The sequence below is a fragment of the Pinus tabuliformis genome, chromosome 7 (assembly GCF_031772625.1).
Source record: "Pinus tabuliformis cultivar Carrire ecotype Pingquan chromosome 7, CPIR1, whole genome shotgun sequence".
In the NCBI taxonomy this organism is placed as follows: Eukaryota; Viridiplantae; Streptophyta; class Pinopsida; order Pinales; family Pinaceae; genus Pinus; species Pinus tabuliformis.
Window position 1 is genome coordinate 1,990,962,619 of NC_142293.1, and position 24,712 is coordinate 1,990,987,330.

Below are 24,712 nucleotides of genomic sequence, written 5' to 3' on the forward strand. Positions count from 1 at the left end.
AGGTGCTCAAGAGAGCAAAGAATGTCCATGCATGTATCATGATGGTCTAGAAAATTCTACCCCAAGAGAAACTCATTTTCGAGTAAAAGTATACCTTATGCATATATTGATTGAACCAACCTGTCATATGCCCTATATCGATTATCCAACCAACCCACTCAGTTAGAACCTCTGTGTCTAATAGGGAGTTCCTATGAGAAGAGTCTTACCCCTCTTCTCTGGTTAGTTCTTCCTATATATGGGTTGGTATGAGCTCTTATTAATGAGAGGAAATATTCTTTATCTAATGGTGCAAATGAATGTTGCCTCGGTGGGCCTACCCTTGATAATAATCAACTCCTTTTCTACGAGTTTGTTGGCACATCATGGTAGACTAAGCAACTGAATATCCAGGTTCAGATCACATCCCAATCTATTTGAGAAGGGAATTGAAGGCAAGTGACCACCACAAATTTTTGGTACTAGAAAGAACTTGTTGATGAGTAGGGGGACTAGTTAGTAAGAGGTGTAATACAACCACACAAGGGAGCAGGAACAATTGAATTTCCCCCAGTATAAAAATTCACTTCATCCACCAAACCATAATTTTTCGAGCATACAACCAAACACTCTAACTATCAACATAACAAAACCACAATGTAAAAACAAAAGCAGAGCTATTAACATGAAGGGTGATACATAACCAAAGACATGATTGGATTCTCACTGCCACTGAATTCCAATCCACCACCAAGCCTCACGTCATTGGTTTGGCCTCCAACAACACCACTCTCGCTGTAAAAAAATAGGCCAAATGAAAGAAAGGAAATGGAGCCATAAGCTAGAACTAAAATGCACAATCATTACAATAGCTAAATACCTTCAACCACCAGTATCCTACCCAACACGATGCAATACGATAACTACCAAACCACCAAGGACACTAAGCTTTCACATAAACACAACCAAAAGGAATGAATGGACCCAAAATTGCAAGCTAAAAATAAAGACACCATCACTCATAGATAACATGCCCAAAGATTTATATAAAAATCCATGGAACAAGAAGAAGGGATAACTTGGACTCAAATCCCAAAAACAACATATAAATACCATTAAATTCCTTACCTCTCCAAATTCCCCACTGACCACCCTAGAGAATAACAAAATTAATTGAACAAATCCATTACTAAAGCACTTTATGGCATAGGTCAAACTGAAAGGCAAAACTTGCTCAAACCACAATGCAAAAACTAACTAGTTGTAGGCGGTGCAAAATACTTTTATAGCGTTTCCAGAAATTCTGTTTTCAGGCTCTTGGAAGGAAAAAAGACTAGATCCTCTGCATATGTTACTCTCCACCACCTTAACATGTCATCCATGCTCTATAATGATCTCCTACTACCTCTCCTTGTCACGATTTTTCCGTTATTGAATTAATGGGCCGCCCTCTAATAGGAAAAAATGTGTTACTGCCTACAAAACAAATATGCTACAAAACATGATTTGGGGGTCACATTAACAAGAATGCATAACAACTACAACTCAAAAATCGAATGTCTATAAGCACATAATGCTATAGACTTTGGCCATGTGACACACAATTCAAACTAGAGATAATAACACATATTTATGAGTAAATGTGTTGTGCACAACTTATTTTTATTTATTTCACATGTACAGACTGAGATGTAGGAGAAGAATCTCTCCTCCTCTCCAACTGATACTCATTTTATGCATAATATTTGCATGTTATTTGCTTCCCTTTCTCTCTAATTGAGGGAAGTCAAAAAGACAACAACATAATGATTCTTTCATTCCTAGACTCTTCAACATATTTGAATTTTGTATTTACATTAAGTATTTAAAATATCATGAAAGGTGACAAAATCGATTTTCCAGCTCAACATGTGGCCAATCCAACACATTTTCAAGGCCCCTCCATTTCTTCATCACAATAATGGTCTAATTCTTTTGCATTATACTCCCCAAGAAGAAAAACTCGTGAGCTCCTACTGATAAGGTCCTCTAGAGAGGAACCTACCTTCTATGGAGCTGCAACAATCATCCATGTAGAATGATCTAGCAAAAAGTCCTTCCACTTCACCAAAAAGTATAGATACTAATTTCCCCTAGAATGCCTTGCAACTCTGGTGTCCAAGATTCTTTCGGCTTCTAGATCCACTGCACAGGTATTTACTTCATCCAACTGTGCTCGCTAACTTCTCCACTACTCCCATTCATTGTGGTGGCACCTTCACCACCATCTTGGTAGGGGTACAAATCAAACACATAGAAGATAGGTGAGATACCCATGGCCAGAGGTAACTCCAATTCATAAGCATTTGTAGAAAATTTTCTGAGTATTCTGGAGGGTCCTAATTTCTTCATTTTGAGTTTTCTATATTCCCCCTTGGGAATCTCTCCTTCCTTAGGTGTGCTACGACCATGCCCCATACCTCAAAGTTTACCTCTCTTCTTCTTAAATCTGCTCTTTGTTTGTACTTGTAGTTATTTTCTTGTAGCTTCTATTTGATCTCCTCATGTAAGTCAGTCATTGTCGTTGCAAACTCTTCCCCATCAACACTCCTCTACTCAAGTTTTCCTAAATCTCTTAGCTCACAAAATCCTCTAGGATGCATCCCATACAACATCTGAAATGGAATGTTCCTAGTGCTCCTATTTGGTGAATCATTGTATGCAAACTCAACTTGCGATAACATACAATCCCATTGTTTGGGATGCTCTCGCACAAGGCTCCTCAATATGTTCCCAAGACTCCTATCCACAAATTTATTTCTCCCATCAGATTGCGGATGATAGGCTGAGTTGAAGTTCAATTGTATTCCAAGCTTCTTCCACAATGTCCTCCAAAAATTTCCTGTGAACTTGGTGTCCTTGTCAGATATTATACTCTTTGACAAGCCATGCAATCAGAAAATATAATTGAAAAAAAAATGAACCAAATGTGTAGCATCGCTAGTCTTGTAGCATGGGATAAAGTGAGTTATCTTCGTAAATATTTCCACAACTAAAAGCATAGAGTCCTTACCTCGTTGTGTTCTTGGTGAACCCAAAACAAAATCCATACTCACTAAGTCCCATGGTCTACTAGGAATGGGCAAAGGACTACATAGTCCAACATTTTGACTTCTCCCCTTTGCATGTTGACATACTCTACATTTTCCTATATATTTGTGTACATCATCTCTCATCTTTCACTAGAAGTAGAAGTGTTATAGCTGCCCAAGTGTCTTGTCCACACAAAAATTCCCTTCCAATCCACCATTGTGCTTTTCCTACATCAGATTTTCTCTCATTGAAAAATGAGGGATACGTAATTGATTGTTCTTGAACAAAAAACCATCTTGCAGCATAAACTCCCTCCATAAGCTGCTATCTCTTCTCATGGGGTTCCTGCATGCTTCAAAGGTCTCTTAGAAATGAACACCACCCTCATACAAGTCATTCAAATAACCAAAGCCCAAAATTTGTACATGGAACTTCTGCATGATCAAAATCCTCTTGATCAAAGCATCAACTACCTTGTTCTCTTGTCCACACACATGTTCCAGAACAAAAGTGAAACTTTGTAGGAATTCCACCCACTTGACATGCTTATGGTTCAACTTGTGTCGTTGCATTATATATTGTAATCCAGAATTGTCAAAGAGAAAAACAAGTTCCGTGGGCATCAAATAGTGTCTACAATGCTTCAAGGCTTGAACCACCACATATAATTCCTTGTCATAAGAGGAGTATTTCTTCTTTGAATAATTCAACTTCTCACTAAAATATGAAACAAGTCTTGCTTCTATTGAGAATTCAATAGGGGAATGTATATGTTAATTCTCTTAACTTGATAACTATTTGTGTTACCTTTTTACTTGTTAGCTTTGATATATTATTCCAATGTGAAATACATCAAACAACTACCAAAACAGTAAGAATAGTGACACAATATATAGGCTACAAGCTAGGGCCAAAACCCCTCCTCTTCAGGGGAGGACCCAAAAACATCTTCTTTTCTTTTAGATCTTTAAATTCATGAATACCATGACCTAGACTCAGACAAATACCCTGCAATATTAATTCTTCCTTGACCTCCATCTGAAATATCTTCGACCTCCCAGTAAATATGAAATTATACTACCCAACAATTGTTGCTTCTTCTCTAGTAGACTTAGACCTCCCTCTAACTTCTCTTCCCTTGACTTCACTTGCCTGTATTTGAGTCCTAGGGATGGTAGGAAACCATAAGAGACCTTCTCTTGCATTCTTGCGCATCTTTCTTCCAAAATCGAATCTTAGTCTTCCCTACTGCAGAAACCCTAACTTCACACTTCCACAAGAATCTGTTGCTTAGACCTTTGCATTGCCACAAAAGATTTTGCTGCCCAGATTTCGCATTGCCCCAAAAGATTCTGCTGCTCATATTTTGAACTACCCCAGAAGATTCTGTTGCCCATATTTCATACTGTCAGAAGAATCTAGATAGACCCAAACACTTTGACTTTCCTTGTCCTTCTCTTCTTTGTATTTCCCTTTTCAACCTTCTGTTGCTTCCTTGGCATGAGAGATGAGTGACTGATTGATCCAAATGGAGGACGAGTTCTTCTTATATATAGGCTTCCTTCAAGGGTGGACGTGGCTCTTAATGTAGGCCAACTTTATCTTGGATGTATTTTTGACATTTTCAAGACAAAATAATTTTTCTTTTACAATTTACAATGTGTCCATACGGTCTTTCATATATGACAATGAATCTTGTTAGCACTCCGTAAATCCCTTAAGGCTCAGGACAAGGATCCCATAGGTAGCCACAAACCACTTGTAGGTTAAGGTCCAGTCCCCCTAACCTGGGAGAGGGCTCTCTTACTGGATCAACTATCAATGAAAATATTGATAGGATATGGATTTTAGACTGGTTATTAAGATTAGGGGTAGATGATATAAAGTTGAATGGAAATTGTTGGGAGAGAGGGCCACTGAAGTATAATATTATAGCACATCAAGGCATGCATGATCCATTGTGAAAACAGAGGCAAGGTAGGCATATATATCAAGTCAATTGTCAATTGTAGTATAGTGAAGAATGGGGGAAACACATAAATATTCAGTGAAATGTAACAACACATAAGGTTATGGATTCTTCTACACAAATTATAAGCAACTTTTCAGAAGAAACATGACAGAGCAATAAAGAATTATATCATGTATTAGATCCAAAATTGTCCTGAGAATAAAAAAATGAATTTAAGACAACAGTTTCAGAAATGGATATTAATTAAACACAAGGAAAACAAAGACTTAATGTCACGCACCACAAGAATCTCTGAAATATATAACAAAGTATGCTCTGATATTTTATCGAAATGTTTACATACAATGCCTCTTCCTCTCAACAATTCTCCATCATCATTACATTGTAGATTTAGCCTTTTATAAAATTTAGGCCAAGGGCCAGATACATTGCTTTTTATCTAGCTAAGTTGATCAAAATTTGTGTCTAATAATTTTTGATAGAATCAACAAGATTCAGGTCAAATATAGGAACAACATTCTAATCCTTATCTGCTCGGCCTAAACAAAAACAATATTACCAAACCTTCCTTATACAACTGTTTGTATCCTCTTGAAAATCTCGACCTACCTGCTATGATGCCAAAAATCCTACTAAAAATCTCTCGGATGTCTTATCGGGTCACTTATGAATAGTATAGACCATAAAAACATGTTGGATTATCATGACTATGGAAATGATGTGAATAACTTTGCCTCAGTGCCTTTATGTATTTCTTAGTTTTGTGACCAGAGGCGAAACCCAGACTTATTTTGTCAAAGCTTTAGTTGTGTGCCGCTTTGAACTGTGTGGGGGTATGAAACTCTGCGATATGTATAGCCCCCGGGGCTTAGGTGGTAGCTTCATAATCGAGACTTGGGGATTTAAGTCCAAATGATTTTTAGGGGCTAAACCATTTGTCTTTAAAGGGGGGCGATTCTTTAAAATGATTTAGAATATTGCCACATTTTAAACAGTCCCCATGTGAAATACATGGGACCACAACCCATACACGCCCAAGCTTATTTTCATATCAAAATATCACAATAGGTGATCTCATAGCGATGCACATGGTGGAAGCTTTTAAAACTTACAATCACCGAATGACGATCACCCTTTATGTTGTGGCCCCTGGTCCTGTGAAGCTTCATGAGACCATGTTCCATACCCCTTATCAGAGCCCTTCTCTCGGCAATTCCAATCGACAGTTTGATTCAGTGCACACATTACCTTTCGCTGATTGTGATCGCCAATCACCTTTTGCATGTGGCCCTTGGTCCTGTGACCCTTCATGTGCCCATTTTCAGATCTCTTATCAGAGCCCCTCTCCCATATGTTTTCACTCCGATGCACAACAAGCCTCAACCTATGATCGCCCATATGCAATTGCTGATCTTATCACTTCCACATCACTGCCACGTCACTGCTACATGAGAGCGTGTGAGTGGTGACATGTGTCACCCCTTTTTTCCCTTTTTGACCCTAAAAATTTCGATTTTTCCTACCATGTGTCCACCATACTGCCACATTATTGCTGACATCATCCTCCATGTAGCCCTTATCAGAACCAATCGCTGACTTCCACATGTATCTAATTGGATCCAATCTCTATTTGTCACCTGTCCTTTATCAGATCTAATCATTAGGCGACATGTGTCTCTTTGGGAGGAGAGAGAAAAGGCCCAGCTTTCTCTATTTTGGCAAAAAATTCCTTGGTTAAAATTCTTTCGGCCTTCCCAACACTTTAACACTGGAGGCCTATTTATGTCTCAATCCTAAGGTTTTATTCACAAATCGGTGATCGCATATCGAAACTTTTGATATGTCACCACCCTGCCACCCTTTTCAAATCGTCGATGTGATCTTCGATGAGGCTTGGACCCTAGATTGTCGATCTCTAATATTCTCTATGATCCAACTACTGATCTTCGATATTGTAATCCCGCATATCGCAATTTTGAAATATGATGGCCTTATCCTTCTTTACAAATCTCCGATCAGTGATCTCTGATATGCCTAATCGGAGATCAAATTTCGCTTGTTTCAATCTGACCTATTTTGCTTTCCCCTCCAAACCTCTGATATGCGAGATTTGGGACTAAAAACTTAGGCAAATTTTCTTTATTTTCTACTTTGCAAAGGGGAACTTTGATTTTCTCTAACTTTTGAATTTGGGGATCTTGGACTAAAAAATTAGGCAAATTTTCTTTATTTTCTACTTTGCAAAGGGGAACTTTGATTTTCTCTAACTTTTGAATCTGTGGTCTATTTGGAGAGTTCCAAAATTTTATCCTGAGATCCATATGATGGTTTCACCTGCAAGATCATTTCACAGAGGCTTGACAAGAAAAAAGCCTTCCCAACCTTAGACTAGTTTGATAAATGACCCTTTGAACATGAAAGCCTTTTAGGCTATGACACCTAGAGATTCATTGTTTAAACTAACCAAAATGAATTATGAGAGGCCAACCCCACAAATTCCTATTATAGGACTCTAACAACTCTTATACCTAGGACAAACCCTAGAAGCACTAAATGGGTGCTTGACCTATAAAATAAATTCCTTGGGCAAGAAACCCAAGCTTAATAATAACAATAATACTTTCCTTTTCATTTTATATATACACGAGTACATTTCATAATTATGAAGACCGAACCTAGTTACACATTCTTCAACACTCCCTCTTAACTAGTGAGGCATTCATAAGAGGTACATGGATATTCTCAATATGAAGACATCTCATAAGAAGAGTCAGATTGGTAACCCATCTATCTAGCATCTTAATAACCAACATTTTCACATAGCAAGGCCTTGACTAATAGCTCTATCTCTCCACAAGATCATAGCACAATGTTGGTAAGACCAATGATGTACAGACACCATCATGATTGTGTCTCCAAGGTACATACCCTACTTAGGTGTTCATAGATTATGCCCTCCCACTGGAGTATTCTTATGTTGGGTATCTAATCCTCAAAGAATATCCATCCAAAACTACTCTTATCTTGAATTCCCTACCACATTCTCAAAGAGTATTGAATTCCATATGGTTACGCAATCCTCCATTCTTTCTTCCCAAGTGAAGACAAGAATGTTGTGTCTATCTCTCCCTCTCAATTAGGGAGGACAAATCACCAAATCAAGCTTGTTCCTTAAGTATGCAAGCTTCTTGTTTGGAAGTGCTTTCATCAATATGTCAGCTACCTGCTCATCATTGGAGATATACCATATCTACACCACACCATTTTGTACTAGTTCTCATATATAGTGATACTTGTAGTTGTTATGCTTTGTCTTCCCATGAAACACCGGGTCCTCAGAAAAACAAATACAGCTAGTGTTATCATAACGTATCACTGTAGGGTCCATTAGTCCTTCAAATAAGTCAGACAACAACTTGCTTAACCAAGATGCTTCCCTGCTAACTTCACACGTTGCCCATATTCTCCAATTTACTTTTCTTGTTCATGGCCTTCACTCAGACTTATGACTATTAGTCCTGGTCTAGTGCATGACACATGAAGCAGAGAACCATATCTGTCACTCCCTCTCAACTAGGAAGTACCTCTTTATCTGACCTCCCTCTTAATCTTAGGAAGGTCTGTTCTATTCATGCTTCGTTTAGGAGATTAGCTTCTTCTTTTCAATATCGGAGAATCTTTCATGGCTTCCAACCATTTCATCAGAGTTATCGTCATTCCCATCATGCTTATCACATCAATGGACATCTTCACCAAGTTGATGATTGTGTACCTGCACAACATTAATAGCAGGTACAACTAATTATACAGAATCATGATGTTAGCCATGTTAGAATCACATAAGCATTTCAACTTTATACATATAAGATACCTAGCCTTAATTACGAACAAGAGACATATACTTGTTAACATATTCGCTAGGGACTTGTCATAACAATATTTCATTCCATATAGGGTTTCAATGTTTCTTCCAAAGGTATGACATACCTTACTTCAACATTTTGCAAACCCTAGAAACACTTTACACAAATATAGATCTACAAAGCATCTAACAACCTTTCAAAATACATATGTTAGACTTCTCACTTGGGATTCATACAAATCCTACATTTCATATAAAAGTATCAATCAAAGCCAATCATAGCTCAGTCATTATCCTAACTAGCTTCCACTAGGGTTAGTTCCAAACCCCTAAATTTTCAATGAACCATTAGACAATCAATAACATGACCAACAACTACTAGGGTTCGTTGAAAACCCTAGATTTCCAAGAAATCATCAATCTCAACCAAAAATTCAAATTTCAACAAATCTCTCACACATATCAAGTTAACATTCATCAAATATTTCTACTTCAACTAAGGTTCGACTCCAAAACCCTAGAACTCATAAATTCATCAAAGTTTATACAAATCTCAAATCATCATATTCTAGAGATTTTTAGTTTGACTAAGGTTTAATTCCAAAACCTTAGAATTCCATTTTCATAATATCAACAAGCATTACATACATAGATATCAGATTGTTACATTTCACACTAGACAATGTTACTACTAGGATTTAACCGCAAAAACCTAGATTTTCATTTCCAACCATCACTTAATAGATTTCATATTGTTATATTACACACACTAGACAATTTTAACTTTACAAAGGTCTAGCTATAACACCCTATATCTTCATATATCATCATCCTAGAATCTCAGATAAGGACTTCCATTAAATCCTAAAGCTCATGGCCATCAATGACTAGGTCAACACATATATAGGAATTCATAACCATACATTTCATATCATGTGATATTCAAACCCAACGTCTCAACAATATGAAATAAGATTTAGACACTCAATCATTTCGATCAGACTAGGGTTTGATCACACAAAGACACACATACCAAGGAAATCATTTTTAAGATAGTATAAGGGTCTTTCTCACACATTCCACCAAACCCTAATGATATAGGTTTCCAATGTAGAACACAACAAACCTTACATTACCAAAACTTCAAAGGTTTAGAATTTTGGATTTTGGCTTTCATCCTTAACAAGTCACGTTTTCCTAATTATACCAAAATCCTAAACATGAAATTATCAATAAAAATTCAACCAACATTTCACAATATCCCTAAACAACTTAGGGTTTCATACAATGACAATAGCATACCCTTCGGTTAGGGTTTTTCTAGAACCTGTTTATGGTTCTACAAAAATCATATAAGAGTGGTGTTATCAATGGGCTAGAAAGGATTGGGATGTTTCAACCTTTAACCTAGTGTAACTATTTCAGACCACTTGAACTGGAAGTTAGTCCTTGCAATTTGAGAGGGCTCTCTCAAATGTTTACCAAATCTTCTTGAAACAATTGAAATAGTTAGATGACTAACTCTGATCTCTTTTTGTGATTTTATAGGTGAAGAAAAATATGATGACGACTACCATTCAACATGGAGTAAATTTAAAACAAATTTTGGTCAACAACAATGTTTATTGGAAGTTGAGGCATCTATAGATTTTAAACTGACACAAATGAACATCTATAATCATAGATATTAAATGAAGGAAATTGAAGCAGTTTGATAAGATTTCCAAGTAATCAAGATACTATGTAAAACTTGAAACAACATGATAAAAACCCATAAAAGCTATGACATGAATCTCAGGTACATAAACAGAGTAGTTGCAAATTTTCTATTTAAAGGATCAAAATATTACGAAAGATCAGTTCTTCACATTCTTCATCAACCCTCCTCAAAGTCTAAAATCTACATATTTATAGAGAAAATATCTTTTTACATATCTTTCCACTTGGGCCAAATTCAATCCTCTATTCTAGAGACCTATTCCTAATTTTCTTCTAACTAACAGAGTCCTCATAGGGATTTTTTGTTTTGCAATAGTTGGAACTCAACTAGGACTCTACTAGCTTTAAAACCGTAACCACTTTTTGTTGATGTACATAACCAAAGCCAATTTCATGCTAGATTTTTTGGAGTGCCATTAAATCTTCAACCTATTGATAGACATCAATTTAATTTCCCTTTTTTTCTCACTGTCTTGATGAGATGGTTGATATGTAGATGTGGCTATTTGCTGACTTGGCATGCTGAAAAATAGGAGTTTATCATGATGAGATGGACACCCTTTAACATCTGAAATCCATATGGAGCTTGGATGTTTGATATCAAAAATCTTCAAAAAGGTAGAAAAAAAATGTTTTTTCATGATTTCATAGCAAAACAACATTTTCAGTAGTTTTATAGCAAACTTTGGTAGCAACTTTGAAAAACACTCCTATGCTACCTTTTTCCTCGATATGCTGGTTCTACGGTCTTTGTTGATGTTTATCAGCTAAACATAGGCCTTTAGAATGACCTTTATTGAACTTTAGACCATCCATAACCCCCAGGGAATGCTACAACAATTTCGTAGCATAAACGCAGCTTCATTATGGGAAGTTGCTACGAAAGCTCCAAAATTTTGATTTTATCAAGTTTCCATGATTTTAGTGCCTCCTTATGACTTCTAATATCACGTTGAATATACATATGGTTGAGTTAATTGAAATAGGTATAGTAAAGACAAAAATGAAAAATTTTCCATATCATGGATTAGCACTTACTTCAACAACAATCTTAAGGTTTCTCTTCTTGAGTTTAACGTGGATCATTTCAATTGGACTTTCTGGCACTGTAACTTGTCCTTCTAGGTTTTTCCTATATTCCTGTAACCACCTATTTCTTTTATACATATGTTCCAACATTCTGTGTAAATGCAGAGTCCTTTTTATCATCTTCTTAGACTGGTTTGCAATTTCATCATAAAAGCATATTTGCTTTAACACTTCATTTTGCTATTCATCAAACTCGAGCTTGGTCTTGATCACTACTTGTTTGGCCTCCCTTAACTATTCTTGTAGGACTTTTATTTTACTTTTTTCTTGAGCAAACTCCTTGCCTTTGTTTTTCTTTGATGATTTCTTTGATAACTCTGTTTTGCTCAATGGAGGTATCTTCTCAACTTGTTGCATTAATCTTGTGACAGGTTTCCTTGGCCTAAAAATGAAACCTTGTTCTTGTTGAGTAAAATCTAATTTCTTTTCTCTTTTACTTTTCTTCTTGTTTTAGTTGGGGTCACTTCTACAGGTTACTCAACTGGGCTTTCTTCAATGTCTATAGCTTCTAGAATGTCAATCAATCTTCCCTTCTTTGCACTCTGTTCTTGTTCTTTATTCTCTCTTCTGTTCATTCTCCTCTTAGTACTTGTAGAAGCTTCAATTATATTTTGCTTCTCTGTCAATGATTGTTGTCTTGCTCTAGGTTGTTGCCCTATTTTAGGTTGCTGCCCTCTTCTAGGTTGTTGCCTTGTTCTAGGGGTTACAGATTTGGATATTGAAGTTTCTCTAGAGGGGGTACCAACATCTAGTGCATATTCACTTAGGAACAAAATGGTAATCAAATCCTTGTTCAATCTGTTTAGCTCTTCAACTACTAACAATTTGATAATATCATGATGAAAAACAAAGGTACTAATTGCATCTTGTTTAGCTTACACCTTGTCATCCATATTTCCTAAACTTCTAAAGTAATAAAAGGGAATATCTAAGGACTATTTACCTATGAAGTGGAGCAGCGACCTCAAGTAGTATTGGTGGACCATATGGAACCTTCCCTCTCATGTAAAATACTTCTGAATAACCATAAGAAAATTGGAATAATGTTCTTTAAGACAAGTTATGGGGATGCCCACTATCATATCAATCCCTTGATGTTCTTCCTTAAGGAATTCATCACAATTCTGCAGCTGGAACTTGTGAACTTTAAACCATGTTTCCCCTGACCTTGGGATTTCAGTAGCATGAGAAATGGTGTTTGGAGAGAGATTCAAACATAGGATGCCCACCTTTGTGCCAACCCTTGTGAAATTGAGAGCGAATTCCTTGGTGATTTGTGCATGAAAACCTTACAATTTTTGACAAAATCGAAGGCAGCCTACGCTGGTAAATGGTTGTATAAAAGTTGGGTCTTCTGAAAGAAGTTTCATGTCTGTGGGCTCATAACACACTACCACCCCTCCTTTGTAGTGTTTTCTAGTGGCCATACTTTCTAACACGTTGAGAGCTACTTGTGAGCAACTTCCTTTTCACTTGCACAACAAATTTAGAACACCTAGACCTCACCTATACCATGACTAAACATGTTTTGATAGTGCAAACCCTGATCTATGAAAACACTTGTGAATATTTTTTATAAGAGAAGATGGTATAAAGGGAAAAGAAGAGGTAAAAGTGAATAAAAAGGAGTGGAGGACACGAGAATCAAGAGGCATAATGAATTAGTACATTTGGCATCACTAACAATCATTTTCAACAAAACCGTTATAAAACAACAAACTTTCATAGCGAGATATGTTTTGGAGAGGACTGTTTAGCTTTGGAAGTGTCAGGGACTTTCGTAGAAAATTTTGGTTTTGTCTAATTGCGTTTGCTGCGAAAGTTTGTGAAAGTGTCTGACTAACCTAATATGAAATGATGACCTCAAAAATGGATGGAGTGGTGACGTTTTCTTGTTATGATGACCCTATTAAACATTGAATGGACCCTATAATAGGTGTCATATGAACCTAGACATAAAAACCCTATCTATAATGACCAATCAAACTAGAAGATGGTTTTTAGGGTTATCATATATAATAAGTTGGGTGGGTAGACCTATCAAGAGACGAACCTCCCAAACAAGAATCACTAAGATTCAATATGATATATTCATAACAAGGTTAATAATAGATCATCAAATGAATAAACCTTTCAATCAATTTAGTCAAAGCATACCTTTTTTTCTTAATTAACCTTGTTTTGAGAGATCCTCCTTCTTGTAGATGTTTTTCCTAATCAAGACAACAGAGGGAGAAAGGTGATTACTATTTAATATAATCAAAACTAAATGAGTACATGAACCCAAAACTAAAAAGACATGAGATACTTATCTTTAAAAGTTGATGGGGGCTTCCTCTGAAGCTTGAGGGAAACCTACAATCTGGAAAAAACAGAATGTTGTTGAGGTGGATGTTGCTTCCATCTTCTAGCTTTATAGATGATGATTCAATGTGTTTCACTAGATAGCTCTTGTTGTCTCCAAGTTCCACTGAATATGCAGATTTTCATTTTGATAAGGTCTTCAATTAGTGGGAGTGATCATTCATGTTCCTTTATGCATCACTATCAATCACCCAGATGTCTACATCTTGAAAGGTCCTAGAGAAAGTCGAAAAGAGTCTTTCATCCATTTCCTTGAGTGATACCTTGTTTGAAGAGAATATGATATTCCATACTTCTTTGAAGAGAATATGAGATTCCATACTTCTTTGATGCCTTTGAGATGGCTTGCAATATTTGTGATGGCCTTCTTCATTGTAGAGGAAATATTCATGATGCCCTTAGAGAACCAAAGCTATGATACCATGTTGAGAATTCAATAGGGCAATGTATATGTTAATTCTCTTAACTTGATAACTGTTTGTGTTACCTTTTTACTTATTAGCTTTACTCTTTATTATTCCAGTGTGCAATACATCAAAAACCTACCAAAATAGTAATAACATTGACATAGTATATAGGTTGCAAGCTAGGGCCAAAACCCCTCCTCTTGAGGGAAAAACCCAAAAATTTCTTCTTATCTTTCAGATATTTCAATTGATGAATACCATGACCTAGACTCAGAAAAATACGCTACAATATCAAGTCTTCCTCGGCCTCTAGTTGCAATATCTTCGAACTCCTAGTAGATCCAACATTTTGCTGCCCGGCAACTGCTTCTTCTTTTTTAGGATACTTTGATCTCCCTCTAACTACTCTTCCCTTAACTTTTCTTGCTTTTATTTGAGTCCTATAGCTAGTAGGAAACCCTAAGATACCTTCACTTGCCTTCTTTCTGTTCTTTCATCCAAAATCAAACCTTAGACATCCCTAGTGCAGAAACCCTAACTTCACACTTCGAGAAGAATCTACTGCTCAAACTTCACACTGCCCTAGAAGATTCTACTGCCCAGATTTTGCACTGCCTCAAAATATTTTTCTGCCCATATTTTGTACTGCCCTCGAAGATTTTGTTACCCAGAAGAAACGGCTTCCCATATTTCATACTTCCATAAGAATGTAGAGAGACCTAAACACTTCGACTTTCCTTATTCTTCTCTTCTTCGTATTTCCCTCTTCGACCTTCTGTTGCTTCCTCCTTCGCATGAGAGATGAGTGAATGATTGATCCAAATGGAGGACAAGTTCTTCTTATATATAGGCTTCCTTCAAGGGTGGACGTGGCTCTTCATTTAAGCTGACTTGACAACTCATTAGGCTGACTTGATCTTGGAGGTATTTTTGACATTTTCAAGAATGTGCAGATAGGGTATTTGATATATGAAAATGACTCCTATACCTAGGACAAACCTTAGAAGCACTTAATGGGTGCTTGATGTATAAAATTAATTCCCTTGGCAAGAAACCCAAGCTCAATAATAATAATAATAATAATAATAATAATAATAATAATAATAATAATAATAATAATAATAATTTATTTTTCATTTTATATATACAAGAGTACATTCCATAACTATGAAGACCAAACCTTTGCACATTATTCAACACCTTCTTGACTCAATGCTTCCCCAATGGCTATATCACTAGCATCACAACTGACTTGGAAAAGTTGATTGAATTTAGGGAGCTTCAATATCGGTTTCTCGGTGATATTTTTCTTCAAGAGCTGTAATTTTTTCTCTGTTGTTGTTGTCCAACAAAATTGTTGTCTATCCTTCTTATTTGTTTCAACGATGGGTGCAAAAACACCACTGAAATGGTTGATGAATTTCTGATAGAAGATATCGAAAGCATGAAAACTCCTAGCTTCGAAAATGTTCTTGGGTGAAGCCCAACTTACAATCACCTCTATTTTCTCTAGATCCATTTTCAACCCATCCTTTGAAATGAAAAATCCTAAATATATCAACTCGGGCCTCATGAAAGTACATTTATTGAGGTTAATCAACAATTTCTCTTTTTGCAACCTTTCTAGAACATAACTTACATGCCTAAGGTGTTCTTCCTTTGTTGGCCAGGATGAGCTTGATCTCTTCTTTGATCATCTTAACAGGCAGTCCTCAGCCATTAAGTTCACTAAGGAGCAGGAAGTTGAGGGATGCCTTCCTTTCCTTGATATTCTTATTTCTAGGAATGATGATGGTTCCCTCGCCCATCAAGTTTTTTGAAAGAAAACTCATACGGAGCAGTATCTTCATGCCAGTTCCCACCATTTCCCAGCTCAAAAGATGGGTGTTCTTAGTACCCTTGCTACTCGGGCCCTGAGGATCTCGAACAAGAAGAGATTTGAGAAAGAAAAGTCCCATCTGCTGGATGTCTTTGTGGAGAATGGTTACAGTAGATACATGGGTCATAGGGCTTTCATTAAAGCTTCCAAGAATTCCCTGGTGAAAAGAGAGCCAAAAGATCGTGTTCCTGGTGTCCATCTTCCTTATGTTCAAGGGATCACCGATAGAATTGGTAAGATCCTCAGGAGACATAGTATCCCGGTGTCCTTCAGGCCCCTAAACACCATTCGTTTGTCTCTCAGATCGGTGAAGGATCCCATCGACCCTAAAGATATGAAGGGTGTTTATACGATCCCTTGTTCTTGTGGGACCCCCTATATTGGGGAGACTGGTCGTTCCATTAATCAGAGGATTAGTGAGCACGCAGCGGATCTGAAGCATAGGAGATTTAAGTCTTCCGCTTTGGCTGAACATGCTGAGAAAACCAATCATCATGTTTGTATCGAAGAAGCCAGTGTTATTGCTAAGGTTCCGCATTTCCATCATCGAAAATTCAGGGAAGCGCTTGAGATCGAAAAGAGACCAAGCAATCTCAATAGAGAGGATGGTTGGAAAGTCAGTAGGTGTTGGGTCCCAGCCCTCTCTTCCTAGTCGTTTTTTCGTCCTCTTTGGTTTTTGGTGTCTTTTATCGTTATTTTCACTTATTTATTTATTTTATTATTGTTATTATTATTTTATTTATTTGTTTATTTATTTATTTATATTTTTCTAATCGTGTTTATAGCAACCTATTTCTCCTGATGCCTTTCCTATTATTTGTATTGATTATTTTATTTAAGGGCCTCCGTGTAACTAATTTCCTTTCTTTACTGCTTATATTTCTAATCTATCATCCTTTGTTTTTCTTTATTACCTTTATTATTTAACACACAATTTTTATAATATTTTTAAAATAAAATTAATTTTATACATTACTCTATACATCTAATTTTTCCTTTTTATTTTTATTTTTATTTAGTTATTAATTTTTTATTTTATTCTATTATTATTTATTATTATTATTATTTTATTTATTTATTTATTTATTATTATTTTTATTTATTTTATTTTTATTCTTATTTTTATTTTTATTTTTTGTATTTATTTTATTCATTTATTTATTTTATTGTTATTTTTATTATAATTTTTATTTTTATTCATTTAGTTATTCACATTTAACTCTTATTCACATTTAGTTATTTATTTTTATTTATTTATTATTTTAATTATTATTATTTTATTTATTTATTTTTATTTTTATTTTTATTTTTATTTATTTGTTTATTTATTTTTATTATTTTATTTTGTGTTTTTTTGTATTTATTTATTTATTTTATTGTTATTTAATTTGTTATTATTATTTTATTTTTATTCATTTAGTTATTTTTATTCACATTTAACTCTTATTCACATTTAATTTATTCATAGAAGCGGTTCGTTGCAACTAATTTCCTTTTAAAATAATTGACCTTTAATTTTTTAAATAATTATTAATAAATTATTATTTTGATCCCGGTCCATTAGTCAATATTAACGGTTGGTCAAACTAACCGTTGGAGGCTCTGCTCGGTCTATATAGCATGCTAAGCTGGATCTGTTTCTTCAACTTGTCCTGACAATGAACCACACTGGTTGGTTCGAAACGCGTCGACAAATGAGATTCCATGTGATTTTCGCCGAAATCTTTCTCTAACTTGATATGGTTCACAGAAGCCTAAACTCTATTAATATAGTGATGAATCAAAGCAAATGAACATAGTTTTGAATATTTCTTTTTGAATGATCTGATGTCTGGTTCTCAAAATTGTGTTCGGTGGCACGAAGTGTAGAGATGTGGTTGTGCATGGGTACAAAAGGAGTGGAATGAAAGCTTCTTCCACACCTCTGCATTAATTATTTAAAAAAAAATGTTGATTATCTGAATTTGATAGTTACTTGAACCTATATCGCCTTATATTGCTAATTGTCTAATTATTTTTTATCATGGCTTGCACTTTCAACAATCAAAGAGGTAGGTTTATAGTAGAAGTATGTGGGAGTGGAAAAGTTTGTAAATGAAAAAAAATATGAGTTGTTGTAAAAAAGATTATTAAATACTGAGATAGATTAATTTATGTCATCGATCTTTTTTGTATGTTTCAACTGTTTAATGTTATGTAGAGTACGGATATGCAAAGGAAGATTTCATTTTGTTTCTTCCATACCTCCACACTTAGAGCCACCAAACATAGTTCATAGTTGTAGGTCAATCTAGAATGTATTGAGAGATGCATAACATTGGAAATTAAAGTTTCTTCTATTTTCCCTATAAGCATAGTCACTGCTCAATTAAGATTATGCCTCTTGTGTTGAACTTGGATTTTCTGGTTATTCAAGAATGCTCGCATTTTCTACAATTTGTCATTATTTTCATTTGAAATTCTGTATCTTCACATAGCTTTGTTAAAGTAAAAGATTAAAACATATAATTTGATAATTCAGTGATAGACCAAATCCAACGAACAAATTTTTGAATATTGCATTGCAAATGATCTGATACCTGGTTCTCAAAACTATGTTCAATGGCACTAAGCGTGGGGATGCGGTTGCACATAGGTATGGAAGGAGAAAAATGAAGGCTTCTTCCACACCTCCACATTATCTTAAAAAACAATGATTGTTGGTTGAATTTGATAGTTACTTGAACCTATAATGGCTTATATTGCTAACATTTTAATTAGTTTTTAGCTTTATCATTTCTTTGATCCACCCTTAAGAAGAATGTAGCATGAAATGCAAAACATTACAAATTAAAGTTTTTGTTCCTTGCTCTGCACACCCATTGTCCTACACGACACTCCTTTCATTTAATTTTGGATACTATGTTTCTGCTTAAAGTTTAAATAATTTCATGGCTATAGAATAAGGTTCCCTCGACACATTGTTTTTCATTATTAATTGATTCATATGTATTGTCATGTGGTAGAGAGATGTGAGGAAGGAGGACGAAAATATTTTGAAAGACATTTTTTTCCTTACTCCACACAATCGTTCTTCTGCATAATAATACTTCTTTGCATGCATTGAAAAGACACTTAATCTAATATTGCATAATAATAACTAGCATGTGCTAATAAAAACAAGCACACGCCGATCCACCATTAAGATAAAATGTAGCTCGAGATGCAAAAAAATACAAATTAATGTTTTTGTTCCTTGCTCTGCATGCTCATTCTCCTACAACGCTCCTTTCTCACACACATAAAAAAGACACTTCATTTAATATTAGATACTAAGTTTCTGCTTAAAGTTTTAATGCACCCTCATTCCTTATTGTTAATTTATTAATATGCACTTCCATGTAAGAGAGAAGTGTGGGGAAGGAGGATGAAAACATTGCGGAAAAAAAAAAAAATTGTTCCTTACTTTGCACACTTGTTCTCCAGTAAAACACTACTTCTTCACACGCATTAAAAATACACTTAATTCAATATTGCACAATAATAAGTATTTAATCCACAAATGTGAAATCACAAATGCACACCTTGAATACCAAGATTCTCTATTTCTAGTTTTTAAACAATTGTTTCTAGTTTGGAAAATCGCACATCCCACGTCGATCCACCCTCAAGGGAAAATGTATATGGAGATACAAAACCTTACAAGTTAAAGTTTATGTTTATTGCTGTACACATCCATTGTCCCACACAACACTCTTTTCTCACACGCATTATAAAGAGACTTCATTTATTATTAGATACTAAATTTATGTTTAAAGTTAAATTAGTTTCGTGTATGTGCAAGAAAGCTTCCTATGCACCCCTATTCCCCGCACATATTCCTCCACACATATTCACAACTCTATGCAACTATTCTCCTACATAGCTAAATCTATAAAAGGTTAAAATGGAAAATGTTTAACGTGAAATAAGAGATAAACTTACTAGTAATACTTGTATGACTCTAGTGTGGGAGCACTAACTAAAGAAATGCCCCCCACTACCTCCACTGTCCCACCCACTTTATGTAAAGGACTTGCTCAAAGCATTTTGTCATTTTCAGTGTCAAAGAACTTATTGACAAAATGTCCATTCACAAAACTAGTCATTTTTTAATTTTAAAATGATTTTTCAGACATTAAAAAATATTGAACGTAAATTTCTCCCACCGGGAAAATTATGTCACATAAAGCCTCATTCTCAGCTAATCGAAAATTGGAAAATTGGAAATAAGATTTCCTGAAATTAGAAAATTATTTATTTCGCCAACATAATCAATGGGCAACCACTTGAAAGTAATTGCTAAACTAATTTAAAACACTCTTGTCCCACATTGTTCGATAATTGAGTATTCGTGGAATCATTGATCCGTAATAGTCTTATTTATTTCAAACACCATAATTAAGACTTTGAATATAAAGATTTTGTCAGATCTCTCACGTCTATTACAGCGTGTAGCTTACGCTATTACAGATAATTATTATAAAAGGATCTTACTTTTCAACGGAAAATTATAACCCTAGTAGGAAACTAATCCTTTGATGGGACCATTTAATTCTGATAGTGATAAGTATATATTCTGAAACCATAATTCTATGGTTGGAGTTATAAGATTTATTTATAAAATTTATGAATTTATATGTTTTATTATTTAAAATTTATTATATATAAGGAGGAACCAAATCTTTTATTGTGTGATTATTTGATTGAGTTTATCATTTGAAAATGATTATGATTTGTTTTTTTTGAGTGATTTGATTTCTCTAAGACATATACATTTAAAGGTAAGATGGATTTATGTTATGTATTGTATATGTAAATAAGATACATGTCAATTTCATGTTGAGGTTAAAGGGAATTACACATCTCTTTTGTGCTACACAACACAAGATTAAGATGTTTTAACCATTAATGTGAGGGAAACATGTATTTTTGCATAAACTATATGTATATATAGTAATTGAAAGTAGGAAAAATCTTATTTTTATTTGTGCTTTCCATGCTTAACTATGAAGGAGATGTGTAATTTTGTCAGTTCTTAACATGGAGTTGACACATGGCATTTAAATATATTAATAAATAAAAAACATTTTAGTGTTGACCATCAAGAAAACATTTCTATATCAATTATATATCTCAAAGCTGACTTTTATGAGAAAAAAAATCTAAATAAGAGTTTTCCTTATAAAAGCTTTGAACAAGATACTTACACCCTAGGAAATGAAGGTAGCATTTACCTACACACATACTTTAAGGCTGGAATTGCAACTAATCATGTTATTCATCTAAACAATGATTCTGATGTTAATCATTTATGGGTTGACAATGATATTCTTTTTATTAATAAGTACAAAAGAAAGTTTGGAAATCGGGCCAAGGCTTTATTTGGTACCAAGCTAATCAAGCTATGTAGTTCTCAAGATCTAATAATTTGCAATGGTTTGATTGAATGAGTTGTATCCATGCGCTAGGCAACAATATTGTGGATTATGTGATATCATTATCCATACATACAACCAAATAGTAAATTTCAACCTTTTAAATGACCATGAGCTTGACTCTAGTCATAGGCGTTTATCCCTAGCTCTTATCTTCATCATGCATAATAGCTCAATTGAAGAAAATCTAGTAACTAGAGGTACTTGATTTATGATAAAAATAAAGTTGATATTTTCTTAAAACATTTAATTAGCAAATCACATCTCCTATCTTATAAAACAAAATATTAAAGAGCTCTATCATAATTTTACAACAATCATCTCTACTTCTAGTAAAAAATTCTTGGCATAGGTGTTATGTAAAAGAAAAATAAAATAGTGAACCTTTGGTATGAAAATGACTGTAAAAGTACTAAGAAATTCATTAGGGATTTCTCGAATGAGTCTTTAAAATATGATAAGATAAGTAGACACAAATCCCTAGTTAAAAGAAAGAAGGAACTACAAACATAGAAAGTAAGAGAAGTTTTTGCACCTATCCAAGACAATTCCTATATGGCTAGAGAGGTAAATTCTAACTTTTAAAACTAAAGAAAATAATATGATTCCCCAAGAGGATTATAACTCCTACGTCAAAAATTATGGATCCCCTATTACCATGAGTGAAATTTCAAATTTTTCTATAGAGGATAAAGCGTTTTCAATAGGAGTAATAATGTTTTATGGTTAAACAACACTTAAAAGGGAGAGATAATGGCATTGAAGGCTACCAAGATAAAATATTAAAAATTGGAGGGATTATCCTCATCCCACAGATACATAAACTCTTTCGTTTAGTAGTCAAGCAAGGCTTCCTTAAACCCTAGACTCAAATCTCCATTTTTATTATGATTAAAAAATGGAGATAAATCAATACAATAATTATAGGGTTGATTGTGTTTAGCCTCATATTAGCCAAGATATACAAAAGTACCATGGAAAATAAGATCAACATATAACATGAAAGTCACACACAATGAGAAAATCTAGATTTAGAGGCTACCACTAAACTGTACTTCATCCAATTAGGCTTAGGACCATTATAAAGGAGTTTTGCAACAATAAAACCAATCTTATTTAATTTTTATTTTTTTTAATTTTAAAGAAGATTTTGGCATAGTTCTCTCTCGGTGTTAACCCTGTACAATTGTTTGAAACCAAAAAATTACTGAGAGGGTAGTGAATCCGTATTTTATAATTCTTATCAAATATTTAGGCAATTTAAACACATTCACCAGTATAATAATTCATCAATCATACGAAAATTAAACACCAAATATTGACATGGAAACCCATATCGTACAACGCCACAAATTCATTTTGATTGTGATGTAAATGTAAGCATCAACTCTAAATTATATCAAATTATGTAGGCAACAACATACAAGAGGCTCCAACCCCCTTCTTTTGCAAGAAACAACTTGTTGGAAGCACAAACACCTTTATATTTGTGGGCACAAACTTGAAGGACACCCTTGTCCCTCTAATTTGCAAGTATCTACTTACTAAGTGTTATGAAACCAACTCACAAATAGACATTACATCAAAAAATTAAGAATTATCCTCTTTGAGGGGGAAACCTCCTTTACAATACATAAATGAACAATTCTTGGATCATACAAATGACAATACCTCCTTTGTATATATATGAGTTTAAGGGGTGACAAAATAATCAGAGCCAACATAACAATAATAATCTAAGGACACAAAAATAACAATAATGGGCTTCAATGGGGCACAAAAATAACAATAGGGGGGATACATGGGCACAAAAATAACAGTAATGGGCTTCTATGGGGCACAACAATAATAATATGGGTGTACATGGGCACAATAATTACAATACATGAGATGCACTAACAATAACAATATGGGAGCTACACTAGTATTATAGGGACCTAACATGCCCCTCTCCTTCAAAAAATTGTTGTCCTCAATGATTGAGTAGTTATGGATGCTTATGTTTAAAATTCTCCTCCTCCCATGTGCAGCCTTTAGCGGGTAAGTTCTTCCACTTAATGAGATACTCTAGAATTGTTTGATCCTGTAGCTGCCAGGTTCTTGTTTCCATGACTGCTTCAGGCTCAAATATGTTTTTTCCTTCTTCTTCAAGTTCTGGCAACGCTGTTTGAGCTAGAAGCTTATCACAGATAACCTTATTTAAGCATGAAATTAGGAAAACTAGGTGTACTCGAGAATATGTAGGCAACTATAATTTGTATGCCATAGTATTATTTTTGCAACATCTTGTAAGGACCGTAGTACTTGGGTGATAATTTATTATCCTTATTAGCTTGCTTGAGGGACATTCGCTTGTATGGTTGTAGTCGTAAAAATACCCAGTCACCTACCTCAAAACTTCATTCACTACAATGCTGATCTGCCTGTTGTTTCATTCGATTTTGCACCAGAGTGAGGTTGTCCTTTAATAGTTGGAGAACTTGTTGTTGATTCTCAATGTAATCTTTCACTCCTTGAACCTTAGATTTTTCTCCTAAATATGATGTGATCGATGGTGGATTATATCCATAAAGTGTCATAAATGGGGTCATTTTTTCTGTAGTATGGAAGGAAGTGTTATACCGCCATTCAACTAGAGGTAACCACTTGACCCATTGTGTTTTTTTATCAGATACAAAAAAATGAAGATATCCTTCCAAATAATTCTTCGTTATATCAGTTTTCCCATCAAATTGAGGATGGTAAGTTGAACTATGAGCTAATTGATTACTAAGACAAGAAAATGATTGCGTCCAAAAATTTCTAGTGAAAATGGGATATCTGTCACTTACAATAATATTTGGGTTTTCATGAAGCTTTTGAATTGTTTCCATAAATGCAGTAGAAACTGTATTGGCTTTAAAAAGATGAGAC